The sequence below is a fragment of the Anolis sagrei genome, chromosome Y (genome assembly GCF_037176765.1).
Source record: "Anolis sagrei isolate rAnoSag1 chromosome Y, rAnoSag1.mat, whole genome shotgun sequence".
NCBI classification, from domain to species: domain Eukaryota; kingdom Metazoa; phylum Chordata; class Lepidosauria; order Squamata; family Dactyloidae; genus Anolis; species Anolis sagrei.
The window spans coordinates 35,160,453-35,175,390 of NC_090035.1; the positions used below are offsets into that span (position 1 = coordinate 35,160,453).

At 47.4% G+C, this 14,938-nt stretch overlaps 1 pseudogene; it reads left to right on the forward strand.

Moving 5' to 3' along the window:
• The first annotated feature begins 5,558 nt into the window (after nt 1–5,558).
• Nucleotides 5,559–12,279, forward strand: LOC137095590 (cytoplasmic tRNA 2-thiolation protein 1-like; annotated as a pseudogene).
• The last annotated feature ends 2,659 nt before the right edge of the window (nt 12,280–14,938 follow it).

Below are 14,938 nucleotides of genomic sequence, written 5' to 3' on the forward strand. Positions count from 1 at the left end.
GGCAGGCCTAGAGGGGGATACATTGATTTTAAGCTTCTAGAAGGTTCCGAAGTTGGCCTGCGCGGGCGCAGGAATACCACAATGTGCGATTCACAGTTGACTACGACAGGAAACCATAAATCCCAGTAACTAAAACTCCCAAATGTCAAGGTCTATTTCCCCCAAACTCCATCTGTGTTCATATTTGGGTGTATTGAGTGCTTGTGCCAAGTGTGGTCCAGATCCATCATTGTTTGAGTCTGTAATGGTCTCTGGATGTAGGTGAACTACAACTCCAAAACTGAAGGTCAATGGCCCATCAAACCCTTCAAATATTTTCTGTTGGTCAGGGGATTCCTGTATGCCAAGTGTGGTTCAATTCCATCATTGGTGGAGTCCAGAATGCTCTTTAAATATAGGTGATCTATAAATCCCAGCAGTTACAACTCCAAATGACAAAATCATATTTTTTGAGTAATGGTCACTCCTTATGTTGTGAGCCTTTTTTTCTACCAAATTTAGTGTGATTTCGTTCATTGGTTCTTTGTTTTTAAGGCAGTCATTATGCACAGAGCATTTTTATGGAAGACATCTCCAAGGGCCATCTAGTCCAGCCCCCTGGCATAAGGGAAAAGCACAATCAAACCACTCCTGAGAGATGGCCATTCAGCCTCAGTATATTTATTTATTTATTTATTTATTTATTTACCTTATTTACTTTATTTGTGTACCGCTGTTCTCAGCCCGAAGGCAACTCACAACGGTTTACAACAAACAAGAACAGCAAGAATTCAATGATAAGTATAAAAACAATTAACAACCTGCACATTACACAGTTAATAAACAATTACTACAAAAGCCATTCACTATTGTCTCATCATCAGAACATGATCCAGATTCATCAACCATTGTTCAATTCCATTGTTCGTTAACCAAGCATTGCACTAATTATTCGAACGCCTGCTCAAACAGCCACAACTTTTTTGTGGAATACCATTAGAGATGGTGGTAGTCTAATGTCCGCAGGAAGGGTGTTCCACAGCCGAGGGGCCACCACCGAGAAGGCCCTATCTCTCGTCCCTGCCAGTCGTGCTTGAGAAGCAGGCAGGATCGAGAGCAGGGCCTCCCCGGAAGATCTCAAAGTCCTGGTGGGTTCATAGGCAGAGATGCGGTCAGATAGGTAGCTTGGGCTGGAACCGTTTAGGGCTTTAAAGGCCAATGCCAGCACTTTGAATTGAGCCCGGTAGCAGATCAGTAGCCAGTGGAGTTGGCGCAGCAGGGGGGTTGTATGCTCCCTGTGCTCCGCTCCTGTTAAGATCATGGCTGCCGAGCGTTGGACTAGTTGGAGCTTCTGAGCCGTCTTCAAAGGTAACCCCACGTAGAGAGTGTTGCAGTAGTCTAAACGGGATGTAACCAGAGCGTGGACTACTGTGGCCAAGTCAGACTTCCCAAAGTACAGGCGCAGCTGGCGCACAAGCTTTAACTGTGCAAATGCTCCCCTGGTCACCGATGAAACCTGGAGTTCCAGGCTCAGCGATAAATCCAAGATCACACCCAAGCTGCGAACCTGCGTCTTCAGAGGGAGTGCGACCCCATCCAACACAGGCTGTAACCCTATGCCCTGTTCAGCCTTGCGACTGACCAGGAGTATCTCTGTCTTGTCTGGATTCAGTTTCAATTTGTACGTCCTCATCCAGACCGTCACAGCAGCCAAGCACCGGTTCAGGACCTGGACAGCCTCCTTAGTAGCAGGTGGAAAGGAGTGACAGAGTTGGACATCATCCGCGTACAGATGACACCGTACCCCGAAAGTCCTGATGATCTCCCCCAGCGGCTTCATGTAGATGTTAAACAACATGGGAGACAATATTAAGCCCTGAGGAACCCCACAAGACAAAGGTTGTGGGGTTGAACAGGTGTCTCCCAGTAACACCTTCTGGGATCGACCCTCCAGGAATGACTGGATCCACTGCAGAACAGTACCTCCAAGACCCATCCTCGCAAGGCGTCCCAGAAGGATACCGTGGTCGATGGTATCGAAGGCCGTTGAGAAGTCCAGCAGCACCAACAGGGACACACTCCCCCATCGAGCTCCCGGCGCAGATCATCCACTAAGGCGACCAAGGCTGTCTCGGTACCATGTCCCGGCCTAAAGCCAGACTGTGCCGGGTCTAGATAATCCGTGTCTACCAAGAATACCTGGAGTTGTGAGGCCACCACACATTCCAAGACTTTGCTCAAGAAGGGGAGATTGGAAACTGGCCGATAGTTGTCGAATTTAGTGGGGTCCAGTGATGGTTTTTTCAACAGCGGTTTTATTATAGCTTGTTTTAAGTTCGCTGGAATCTTGTCTTCCCGAAGGGAGGCATTGACCACCACCTTAACCCACTCAGCCAATCCCCCTCTGGCCTCCTTTAGAAGCCAGGATGGGCAGGGGTCCAGGATGCAGGTGGTTGGTCTCATTCCTCCAAGTATCTTGTCCACATCCTCGGGTTTCACCGATTGAAATGAATCCATCAAAACTGGACAAGCAGGTGCTCGTGTTACATCCTCAGAGACTGCCATTAACATGGCATCCAGACCAGACTGGATCAAAGCGACTTTGTGTGCGAAGAACCGAGCAAACGCTTCACAGCAAGAAGTCGAGTCATCAGGGTTCCCACCTTGAGTGGTGGGATTTAAAAGGCCTCTGACAATTCGGAACAACTCAGCCGGACGGTTCTTTGCAGACGCAATAGTGCGGCTTTTATTGCCGCGGCATATGCCCTTAAAAAGGACACAAACCGTGTTCAATTTGGCTCGCTCGGATCCGAACGCCACACGCTCTCTAGTTCCCTCTTCCTTCGGTTCATCACTGCCAGCTCCTCGGTGAACCAGGGGTCTGGTTTAGCTCAGCTACTTGAGAGGGGATGTTCCGGAGCGATCGTGTCAATTGCCCTAGTCATCTCCCCATTCCAGAGAGTGACCAGGACCTTGGCGGGAATCTCCCCAAGAGCCATCCTGGAATCCATCCGGATCCATAAGCTTCCTGGGGTGGACTAATTTAATGGGTCCTCCACCCCTGCAGAGGTTAGGGGGCGCAGTGAGCCTAAATCTGACCAGGAAGTGGTCGGTACATGGCAACGGAGAGATGGTCAACTCCTCGACCCTGCCACCTTCCTCCCATCCCTGGCAGAAAACCAAGTCCAATGTATGTCCTGCACTATGAGTGGGGCCAGATACTTGTTGGGATTGCCCCATGGTTGCCATGGCTGACATAAAGTCCTGAGCCGCTCCTGAAAGGGCCGCCTCGGCATGGACATTGAAGTTCCCCAGCACAAGGAGCCGCTGGGACTCCAATATCAGGCTCGAGACCACCCCTGCTAGCTCAGGTAAGGAGATTGTAGTGCAGCGAGGTGGACGGTACACTAACAGAATCCCTATTCTGTCCCGGTTACCCAACCTCAAGTGGACACATTCAAATTTTGTTGACTGCGGGATGGGACCCCTGGTCAGAGGGATGGAATCTCTATAGACCACTGCAACCCCGCCTCCCCGTCCTCCGGATCTCGGTTGGTGCTGCACGGAAAAACCTGGTGGGCAAAGCTGGATCAAATTCACTCCTCCAGCTTCGTCCAACCAGGTCTCCATAATGCACACCAGATCTGCCCGTTCATCCAGGATTAAATCCTGGATGAAAGTTGTTTTTCCATTGACAGATCTGGCGTTCAACAGCACCACCTTCAATCCAGAGGGACCGCCATCCTGGTTACACCAATTTACCATATCAGGAGACCGGTTTGGAATTACTAATGTTGTTACACGATCCTTAGACCGAATTAATGGTCTCCTTTTCCTGCATCTACCCTTCCCCACCACCACTTCTATGGGGGCCCCTCGGCTGGCGGAACACCCCCCCTCCTCCATGCCGCATTCCACATCCAAAACCTCAACATGTATTTCATTGTTGGCTATTTGGGTTGTTGATATCTCAGCTTGCCATGATCTTCTGTTCCCGTTATCTCTCCCCCCCCCCCCCCGTTCTATTATTTCCCAAGATCTCCAGCTCGCTTTGTCCCTTGCCCCTTTCACAATTTACTAGCAACACAAATAATAAATACACAGGGATAGGAGACCACATGGGTGGTGGTTGTTAAGACACTTCACTAGAGTTTTTACAGTTCAAAAATGCAATACTCCACTAGAGTTTTACAGTTCAAAAAGTGCAATAGCTAGTCGTATCCCATGCAGGCTGAAGCAGGTTCTTAAAGTGCAAGGGTGTAACAGGTATATAACTAAAGTGCTAGTTAAAGTGCGGCATGGAGGGATTGATAATGGGTTAAAGTGCTCAAGTTGGATAATTAGCAGCAGATTGGTACAGGGAGGTATAATAAGGTGCTATACTAGGCAAATTCACAGACAATTCAGTGCAATCGGTAGTGCAATTGTTCCCTAAGCTCACCAAATACCACTTGTTAGCCCTTCCGGGGGTGGTAATAAAGGACGCGATGGAGGGCGTCACATACATGGCGGCTATCAGCACATGGCACTGCTCTCGGGTTGCAGTCGGTACAACATAGTCGGTCAGCACAGAAAGTCGAGCAACACCGTCGGTCAGCACAGGTGGTCGGCCAGGCTTGCCAGTCAGCACAGGGAGTCGAGCACTAGCGTCAGTCAGCACAGATGTTTGGTCAGCACAGTCGGTCCACACAAGAGTCGGGCAACACAGTCGGTCAGCACAGGTGGTTGGTTGGCATAAGAGTCGGGCAGCACAGTCGGTCAGCACAGGTAGTTGGTCAGCACAATCGGTCCCCACAAGAATTGGGCAACACAGTCAGTGGCTGCAATTGATGATCCAGCGGCAGCGGCTGCGATGTCTCTGCAGGCTGCGCTTAGGCCTTTGCCAGAGGTAGGGATGCGGAGGAGGTGCCAACTGCTAGGCTGTGCTGATCTACTAGGCCGCGCCCGGGCCTCTGCCTGAAGGCTAGACCGCGCCCGGGTCTCCCCCAAGGTGAAAATGCGGAGGGGACGCTGAGGAGGCGTCCAATAGGAGGCGCAGGGATCCTTAAGCGACAAATGATATTCCGAGCGGCCGCAATGCTTCTCCAGGCCGCACGCAGGGAACCACAGCCGAGAGCGCGCCTGGGCCTCCGCCGCCGCCAAGGATGGAAGCACGGAGGAGGAAGCATGGAGGAGGCGCCAAAATGGAGGCGCAAGGATGCGCGGCAGACCCAGCCCGGTCGCAGAGTGATCGCCGAAGTCACGCCGGAATCCGGGATGGCAATCCAGCAACTCGGCAGCTCTGGCAGCCCAGGAGTCCGCAGGCAGCAAGCTGGGAAATAAAGCAATGGGCCGACGAGCAGAGCAATCCACTCTAGTCTCGGCGATCCGATGGCCCGCCTCCAGCTGGTCCAGGCCCACGATCAGGTCGAAAACCAGAGCCAAACCCACAGCTTGCCGACCATGGATGCAAAGCTGCTTCGGCCTTCCAGATCACACTAGTCACTGCAGCGGACTGGCAAGCTGGTGAACTGGGTAAGTCTAGGCAAGCTGACTGGAAGACTGGTGGGCTGGCTGGGAGGGAGCGTGTTCAGGCTGTGATGGTGGTGGCCTTCGCTCTACCTCTTCCACTCCTTCCTCTCCTCTCCTTCTTCTACCTTCTGGTTTCCCTCACCAGTCAGCCCCCCAAGACCACCTTCGGGGCCCTGAGGAGTTGCCGGATTCGGGACCAGTCAAAGGACGTCGGGATGGGGGAGAGTGGTGATGATTTAGCTCAGATTGAGAATTCTACTCTTATCAGGCTGGGGAGATTGTTGTTAACATGCCGCCATCTTAACCGGAAGTCTAGTAGTATAGTCTAGTAGTATACTACTACTACTACTATTATTATTATTATTAATAATAATAATAGAATCCTAGCATAGAAGAGACCTGAAGGGGCCATCCAGACCAGCCCCTTTTGGGAAATGGGAGAAGCACAATCTAACCACTCCTGAGAGATAGCCAGCTTCAGGTTAATAATAAGAATAAGAACAACAACAACAGCAACAATAATAATAATAGCAGTCCACTTCTATCTGGAGAACACTGTGAACCAACAGAAAGATGGCAAAAATTGAACACGGTGGAGTTTGGGGAAGACCTTGACATTTGGGAGTTGCTTGGGGGGGGGGGGGCGACGGGCCCTTCGCTCTTTCACCCCACGTAGGACAGAAGGGGAAAGAAGGGAGGGAAAGACAGAAGATAAGGGGAAGAAGGAAATGGAAGGAAGGAAGGAAGGAGGGAAGGAAGGGTAGGAGGGAGGAGAAACAGAAGGGGAAGAAGGGAAGGAAGGAAAGAATGGGCAGAAGATAAAGAAGGGAAGGAAGGACAGAAGATAAGGTGAAGAAGGGAAGAATGGAAAGGAAAGGTAGGACAGAAGGGGAAAGAATGGAAGGAAAGGGAAGGGAAGGGAAGGAAAGGGAAGGGAGGCAGGGAGGAAACGAAGAACAGAAGATAAAGTAAAGGAAGGAAGGAAAGACAGAGGATAAAGGGAAGGAGGGAGGGAAGGAAGGAAGGAAGGAAGGAAGGAAGGAGGAGGGGAGGGGAGGGAGGAAAAAACAGAAGATAAGGGAAGGAAGGATCAGAGCACTGTGGCTGCCCGATGATCTAGAGGGAAGCGAGGTGTGTGTGTGTGTGTGTGTGTGTGTGTGAAAGAGCCGCGCTTGGCCAGGAAGACGGCAGGGCTCGGGAAGAGAGGCGTGCCTCATCGGAAGGCCAGGTGGCGCTTGGTGCAGGGCCTCTGGGAGACCTCTTGGGGGGAACGGAGAGAGGGAGGACGCCCGGGCCCAGAACAACTGTGTGGTGAGGGCTAAATCTCTGGCGACGGAGGGGTCAGAAGCAGGAGTCATCTCTACCTGCAACTCCTCCTGGGAAAGGCGGGGAGGTCTCTCCCAGGCGCAGGTGTGATGGCAGGCTCAGCACCAGCAGCACGGCGACTGAGTGGAGAAGGCGCCTCCTGCTTCTGCTCCCTCGCTCGAATAGGCCCCTCTGTCTCCGTTGGTCAGGCTGGTGTTTCAGATTTTAAATTTTGGTGGAGCTGTGGCTGGCTCCGGGAGGCCCAGCAGCCCTTGCCCAGCAGCCCTTGCCGCCACAAGTTCCGCTGCGAGACGATGGAGGAGCTCTCTTACATGCACGTGTGCTCCCCCCACAGCTGCACACATGCGCTGTAATGGCTTCTCCTTTTATTAAGGATTTCTAAGTTGTTTTCAGTTTTATTTTATTTTTATTATTGATGATCACACCTTGTATAGTGAGGAGTTTTGTTGCCAAATTTGGTGGATATTGGCCCAGCAGTTCTTTTGTTTTTAAGCCACTCACTTCGACATGAGCATTTTTATATATATATAGATAAAAGACAAATAAATAAAATAAAGGAAGGTAGGAAGGAAGGAGAAAAAGGAAGGGGAAGGAGAAATGGGGGAGAAGTAAAGAAAGAAAGGGGGAGGAGGCAAAAAGAGGGAAGACCGGAAAAGACCGCCCCGGGTGCGCAGCCTGCTGGGGGCTGTAGTCCTGGCCCTGCTGCCTCCGCCTTGCTCCTTCCGGCCCCTCCCTGCCTCCCTACCTGCCTGCAGAGGCGCGATGCCAGGCACGGGGCTGTGCGAGGGCTGCCGGGGGTGGCGCGGGCCTGCGTGCGGCGGCCCAAGACGGGCTATGTGCTGTGCGCTCCTGCCTCGCGGCAGCCTTCGAGAAGGAGGTGGCGTCCACCATCGCGGCGGGGCGGCTCTTCCGGGCGGGCCCCCCAAAAACAGAAATCCACCTTAACATGTATTTTCCCCCCAAAAGAAGTCCACCTTAACATGGGGTCCCCCCCCCAAATAATTCCAACTTAATATGGGTTTTGCCCCAAAACAGAAGTCCACCTTAACATGGGTTTCCTCCAAAAAAACAAGTCCACCTTAACATGTATTTCCCTCCCAAAAAAGTCCACCTTAACATGGGGTGTCCCCCCCCAAAAAATTCCAACTTAATATGGGTTTTGCCCCAAAACAGAAGTCCACCTTAACATGGGTTTTTCCACAAAAAGAAGTCCACCTTAACATATATTTTCCTCAAAAAAGAAGTCCACCTTAACATGGTTTCGTCTTCAAAAAGAAGTCCATCTTAACATGGATTTCACCCCAAAACAGAAGTCCACCTTAACATGGGTTTCTCCCCAAAAAAGAAGTCCATCTTAACAGGGGGCTTTCCCCAAAAGAAGTCTGCCTTAACATGGGTTTTGCCCCCCCCCCCAAAAAAAGAAGTCCACCAAACACGTTTCCCCCCAAAAAGTCCACCTTAACATGGGTTTGCCCCACCACAAAAAAGAACTCCACATTAACATGGGTTTCTCCCCAAAAAGAAGTCCACCTTAACATGGAGTTTCCCCCACAAAAGAAGTCCACCTTAACATGGGTTTTGCCCCCCAAATAAGTCCACCTTAACATGGTTTTGCCACAAAACAGAAGTCCACCTTAACATGGAGTTTTCCCCTAAAAGAAGTTCACCTTAACTTGGGTTTTGCCACAAAACAGAAGTCCAACTTAATATGCGTTTCGTCTTCAAAAAGAAGTCCACCTTAACATGGGTTTCGTCCCCAAAAAAGAAATCTACCTTAACATGGGTTTTGCCCCAAAAGAAGTCCACCTTAACATGGGTTTGACCCCCTAAAAATAAGTCCACCATAACATAGGTTTGCCTCCCAAAAAATAAGTTCACCTTAACATGGGTTTCGGCCCAAAAAGAAGTGCACAATAACATGGATTTCCCAAAAAAGAAGTCCACCTTAACATAGTTTTTTCCCCCAAAAAGGAAGTACACCTTAACATGGATTTCCCCCCAAAAAGTCCACTTTAAGTTGTGTTTTTCTCCAAAAAGTTTCCTCCCCAAAAGCCTGCCTTAAGCGTGCTGTTTGAGATTGATCAGGGTAAAACTCTTGCGCTTACTTTATTTCCTGATTTTCTGTTGTGTTATATTGCGTTTATTGTATTGATGGGTGTGGCCTCATGTAAGCTGCCCTGAGTCCCCTTGGGGAGATGGAGGTGGGGTATAAATCAAGTATTATTATTATTATTATTATTATTATTATTATTTATTACTTTTACAATCATTATCACCAGGGGCACATCTGCACTTCAGAGTTAATGCAGTTTGATACCAAAGAGCTGCCTCCAGTGAAAGATAATGTGAAGTCAGCCTGCAATGCCTAACTGGCAAGACCATCCCTTGAGGACCAGCATGCTGCATCTACACTATAGAATTAATGCAGCTTGATGCAACTTCATCATCCATGGCTCAATGCTATGTAATCGTGGGAGTTGTTGGTTGGGAAGTCAGCAGCACTCTGCCTTCCCAACCTGAGAGGTCAAACGGCTATGCAAAACTACAAATCCCATGAAACCATAGCCTTTGAGTCATGGCAATTGCATTGGTGTCAAACTGCAGCCATTCTACAGTGTACATTCACAGTGGTTTCTTTGTGTCATGTGAAGAAGGCCTTGTGTTAGAAATAGAGCTTGTCTCATATACAGTCCCTAATGCTGTAGCCAGATGTGGCTCTCAGGATGATGAACTGCAACTTCCATCAGCCCTCCCCAGCTTAGCCAACAGTAAGGAATTATGAGAGTGGCATCAATTACCTGTATATAAATAAAATTATAATGTTTGTTTGTGGGATTAACAGAACTCAAAAACCGCTGGATGAATTGCCGCCAAATTTGGCCACAAGACACCTACTAACCCAAGGAGTGACCATCACTCAAAAAATGGATTTTGTCATTTGGGAGTTGTAGTTGCTGGGATTAATAGTTCACCTACAATCAAAGAGCATTCTGAACTCCACCAATGATGGAACTGATTCAAACTTGGCACACTTGGCACACAGAACTCCCATGACCAACAGAAAATACTGGAAGGGTTTGGTGGTCATTGACCTTGAGTTTTGGAGTTGATGTTCACTTACATCCAGAGAGCACTGTGTATTCAAACATGATGGATCTGGACCAAACTTGGCATGAATATTCCGTATGCCCAAATATGAACACAGATGGAGTTTGAGAAAAATAGACCTTGACATTTGGGTTGTTACTGGGATTTTTTAGTTCACCTACAATCAAAGAGCATTCTAAACCCCGCCAACAACAAAATTGGGGCCAACTTCCCACACAGAACCCCATGACCAACAGAAAATACTTAAGGTTATCCAGTCCAACTCCACGAAGGCAAAAAAAATGTAATCAAAGCCCTCCTGACAAAGAGCCATCTAGCCATATAGATATATATGATTCACACACACAGGTATAGTATCATAGATGTGAAAGGGATCCCTAAAGAAGGACAATTATATGTTGCATGTTCCAGAGTACACAAACCAGACAATCTCCATATCAACACTGACAAAGAAACAGCAAGAAATACTGTTTATCCACAAGCATAAAGAAATTACATATATTAGAAACCAACACTTTCTCCTTACTTTATTTTCCAGATCACCAGGCTGGGCCACAGCAATGTGTGGCAGGGAACGGCTAGTATAAATAAAAATGCAGTGTTCGTGGGATTAACATAACTCAAAAACCACTGGACGAATTGACACCAAATTTGGACACAATACACCTTCCAGGCCAACGAGTGACCATCACTCAAAAAATCCTGGAAAACACAGCAGAAGCAACTTAAAAAGCCAAAAAACAAAATTATAATACAACCCATTCACAAAACTACATATATAAACACACAAAACACATATACACAGACTGGGCCACAGCAATGCGTGGCAGGTGATAGCTAGTCCTCTATATAAATAAAAATGTAATGTTTGTTTGTGGGATTAACATAACTCAAAAACCACTGGACGAAGTGACACCAAATTTGGACACAATACACCTATCAGGCCAACAAGTGACCATCACTCATAAAAACACAGTGGAAGGGACTTTAAAAGCCAAAAAAGCAAAAAGACACTACAGTGCATGTGCAAAAACGACTCCCCAGCAAACAAAACACACAATAGCATATTCACACTCTCTTCCAGACTACAGCTCCCAGCATCCCCTAGATCAGGTCCTTTAGGAGACAAATGCACTGCTTCCAAGATACTTTTTAACACTTTGGGCTACTGGTGCTGGGTCACGCTGCTGCTGATAAGTGACTCTGCTATACATTTATGAGGTGGGTCTTTTGTTAATAAGACCACTCGTCCCAACAGTACCATGTGGTCTCTTCCAACTCCATAATTCCATGAATCTGTTGTTCATCCATAGTCCAACCCTTGATGCAAGGACTGAATTGCCTCCCTCTGCATTCTGGTGGGAAACAGGGACGGTATGTGCTCCATCTAATTCAGGGGTCCTCAAACTAAGGCCCGTGGGCCGGATACAGCCCTCCAAGGTTATTTATCTGGCCCTCACTCATGGTTAACATAAGTCTGAAACGACTTGAAAGCTGACAACAACAATCCTATCTCATCAGCCAAAAGCAGGCCCACACTTCACACTGAAATACGAATACATTTATATTTGTTAAAATTGTTCTTCATTTTAATTATTGTATTGTTTTTAATTGTTTTTTGCACTACAAATCAGATATATGCAGTGTGCATAGGAATTCATTCATATATTTTTCGCATTATAATCTGGCTCTTGAACGGTTTGAGGGACTGTGACCTGGCCCTCTGTTTAAAATGTTTGAGGACCCCTGATCAAATTTACTTAATTGCTTTTGGTTTTGCCTCCTAGGTCATAACGCTGACGATGTTGCGGAGATGGTGCTAATGAATTTCCTGCGAGGAGACGTGGGCCGGCTTCAACGCTGTACAGAGATCATGATGGGAAGTGAGGGGGCGCTGCCACGTTGCAAGCCTTTGAAGCACGCTTACAAGAAGGAGATTGTGCTCTATGCATACTTCCAGGGCTTGGACTACTTCCAAGTGTGTTTACTCCCCCAATGCTTACGGGGGCCATGCCCGCACCATGCTCAAAGACCTCGAGGCCACTCGTCCCAGCACCATGACCGACCTGGTGCACTTAGGTGAGCAGCTGGCCCTCCACAAGGACATCCGCATGCCCACCCAGTGCATGTGCCAGCGTTGCGGCTACCCCTCCAGCCAATCCCTCTGTAAAGCTTGTGTAATGCTTGAAGGGCTCAATTGAGGTCTCCCAAGGCTGGCTATTGGGAAGCCCAATCGGCTGCAGAAGGCTCTATTGATGGATGGGGAGCAGCCAGAACCAAGTGCACAGGAAGAAGAACAGGAAGGCTCTCAACAGAGAAGCCAAAGCTCAAGGACAATAGATTTCTGAGCCTGAACTCATCCACAGTGGCCTTTCTTGCTGAGATAAGGCTTTCATTATCTTGAAAGGTAAATAGTTACCTTTTTCATGTCTGTATTGATGAACTGTAGATCTGAGACAGGGAATCTGTCCTCCCAGCAGTTGCTGGCCTGCATCTCCTATCAATGTCCGCATGGATAGTAGTGAAGGATTCTGTGAGTTACAGGCCAACAATAACTGGAGGGACACAGTCCGCCCACCTATAGTGCACCTTTGCACCTAATTAGCAATTTGTGATTCTCTAAATGTTGGCAAACTGCAGTTCCTGTCATCCCTTTAGCTTTGGCTGTAGTCCTCAGGATTGATGACTGTTGCAATCCAATGACATTTGGAGAGTGACATGTTTCCAGCTCCTCACCTACATAGAATAAATGGTTCTCTTAACTGACAAAGTTGGCAGAGATACAACAGACCTGAGCACCTGTGTTGTCAAATGGCTATTCTCAGGTGGACTGGGGACAATTTTCTGTTTCTGAAAAAATTAAATAATATTAAATCTGAATTTTAACCATTAACTTGTATTTCATCTTTCTTTCTTGCCTAGACACTTGGATTTGGGGAAATAAAGGAGCTGCTTTATACCAGAGCAGATTGTTTATCCTTTTCTTCCAGTATTGCCTAATTGGACTGGCAGGGACTCACCTGCTGTTGGGCAGGTATCTCACCTGCTGCCACAGGTGTAAATAATTGGAATTTGCTGGACTCTAGCTCCCATTAGTCCCAAATAATAATAATAATAATAATAATAATAATAATACTTTATTTTATTCCGCCATGTTTCCCCAAGGGGACTTAGGGCGGATCACAGTACACATACATGGCAAATATTCAATGCCGTTTTGGATAGTCAGGACAGAGACAGACAGAACAGAATGGAGGTATGTTGTGTTGATGTCCAGCTTTTGTTTGTTTGTTTGTTTTTTGGCACCTTGGAGGTTGTGCTCGAATCCAGCCACAGGGTGGTGCTGTTGCTCCGTCCTCTGACAAAGAACCATCAGAACTTCTTCATTCCTTTTGGTCGCAGGGCTTTTTCTGATCTTTTTCTTTATGGTGTCATAAAATAGTTTCCCCGCTTTGTTTGAGCAGTCCCTAATTTCTCTACTTACAGCTCAAGCTTAGGTAAACAGCAAGCTGTACTGATAGTCGAATGCTTACACAGACCCGGGGCTTCGAACTAGCAACCTTTCGGTTGGTAGATCTTATAATTGCTGGTGATTTATTAGCTGTGCTAAAGCCCAGTCCATGGCCAATGTTCAGGGGTGTTGTGGAGGGCATATATTCATCTCCTTAAATCAGCAAGTCAGCAATATATGGTCTCCAACATGTTGGCCTACAATTCATGTAACCCATACTGGTACATAATAGCATTTCAATGTTAGTAGTTAGGCAGTCTAGTTTCATTTAAGGCAGGACACCATCCTTGACAGAAAGCTGTTCCAGTGTGCCTTTCCAAAATAGGAAACTCCCAGCATCATGTCCCGGATGCACTTTATTAGAGATTTAAGACTGTCTGCACATTGCACCTACCCTAGAATCCTACATTTCACCTGTCATGTCCAGCACTTTTAACTATACCCATTACATTTGGCCCGGCCCTAGTTTTTAAATGTGTCATGGTGTATTGTTTTATTGTTTATTGTTACTGCTTTAATGTTTTTTGGTTGGCTTATGAGTTATATAATGTATTGTTATGTTGTCGTTTTATTGAGGGTTTTGGCCTTTGTAAGCCGCATCGAGTTCTTCGGGAGATGTTAGTGGCATACAAATAAACCTGTCTAGCCTATTTGTTTTTTTAGTTTTTTGAGTGTGGTATAGTGGTTTGGATGTTAAGATTAGGACTTGGGAAGACCTAGTTTGGATCCTGGGTGTTCTTAGGCGATTCACATTCCGTTAGCTTTAGAATGAGGCATTAAGAAAACCTTGCCAAGAAAATAATAAGTTTTTTCCCCATGTCAGGAGCAACTTGAATTTTACTGTAGGTCACTTCTGGTATGAGAGAATTGGCCGTGTGCAAGGATGGTGCCCATGGGATGCCCGGATGTTTTACCACCCTGTGAGAGGCTTCTCTCATGTCTCCACATGAGAAGCTGGAGCTGACAGAAAGAAGCTCACCCCCTTCCCGGATTCGAGCCACCAACTTTTCAGTCAGCAGTCTTGCTAGCCTAAGGGTTTAACCCATTGTGCCACCGGAAGCTCCTAAAATAATGTGAAGGCACACAGCAATTCTCTGAAGGAAGAATTTCAAGAAAAGGTAGAATATAAGGTACCCAAAGTGAGTGACTGAGAATCCATCATCTCCCAAGACAGACATGCTACCAAACAGTTCTTACTATCAGGAAGTGCCTCCAAATTATTACCCAGAAACTGCTTGTCAGCCTCTCTTACAAACTAAACTTTTGTGCAGCTTGCCTTTTGCATTGTTTTGTTTGTTGTTGCTGTTGTTTATCTGTTCGGTCGCTTCCGACTCTTCGTGACCTCATGGACCAGTCCACGCCAGAGCTCCCTGTCAGGTTGCACTGTACTCATTTTCAAATTAAAATCTTCTCTTATTTTTTATTTTTTGTCATAATTATAACCACCTTCTTTTAAGAAAGGAGGGGGATGATTCTGTCTTTCATCACCCATTGAAAGGAGCT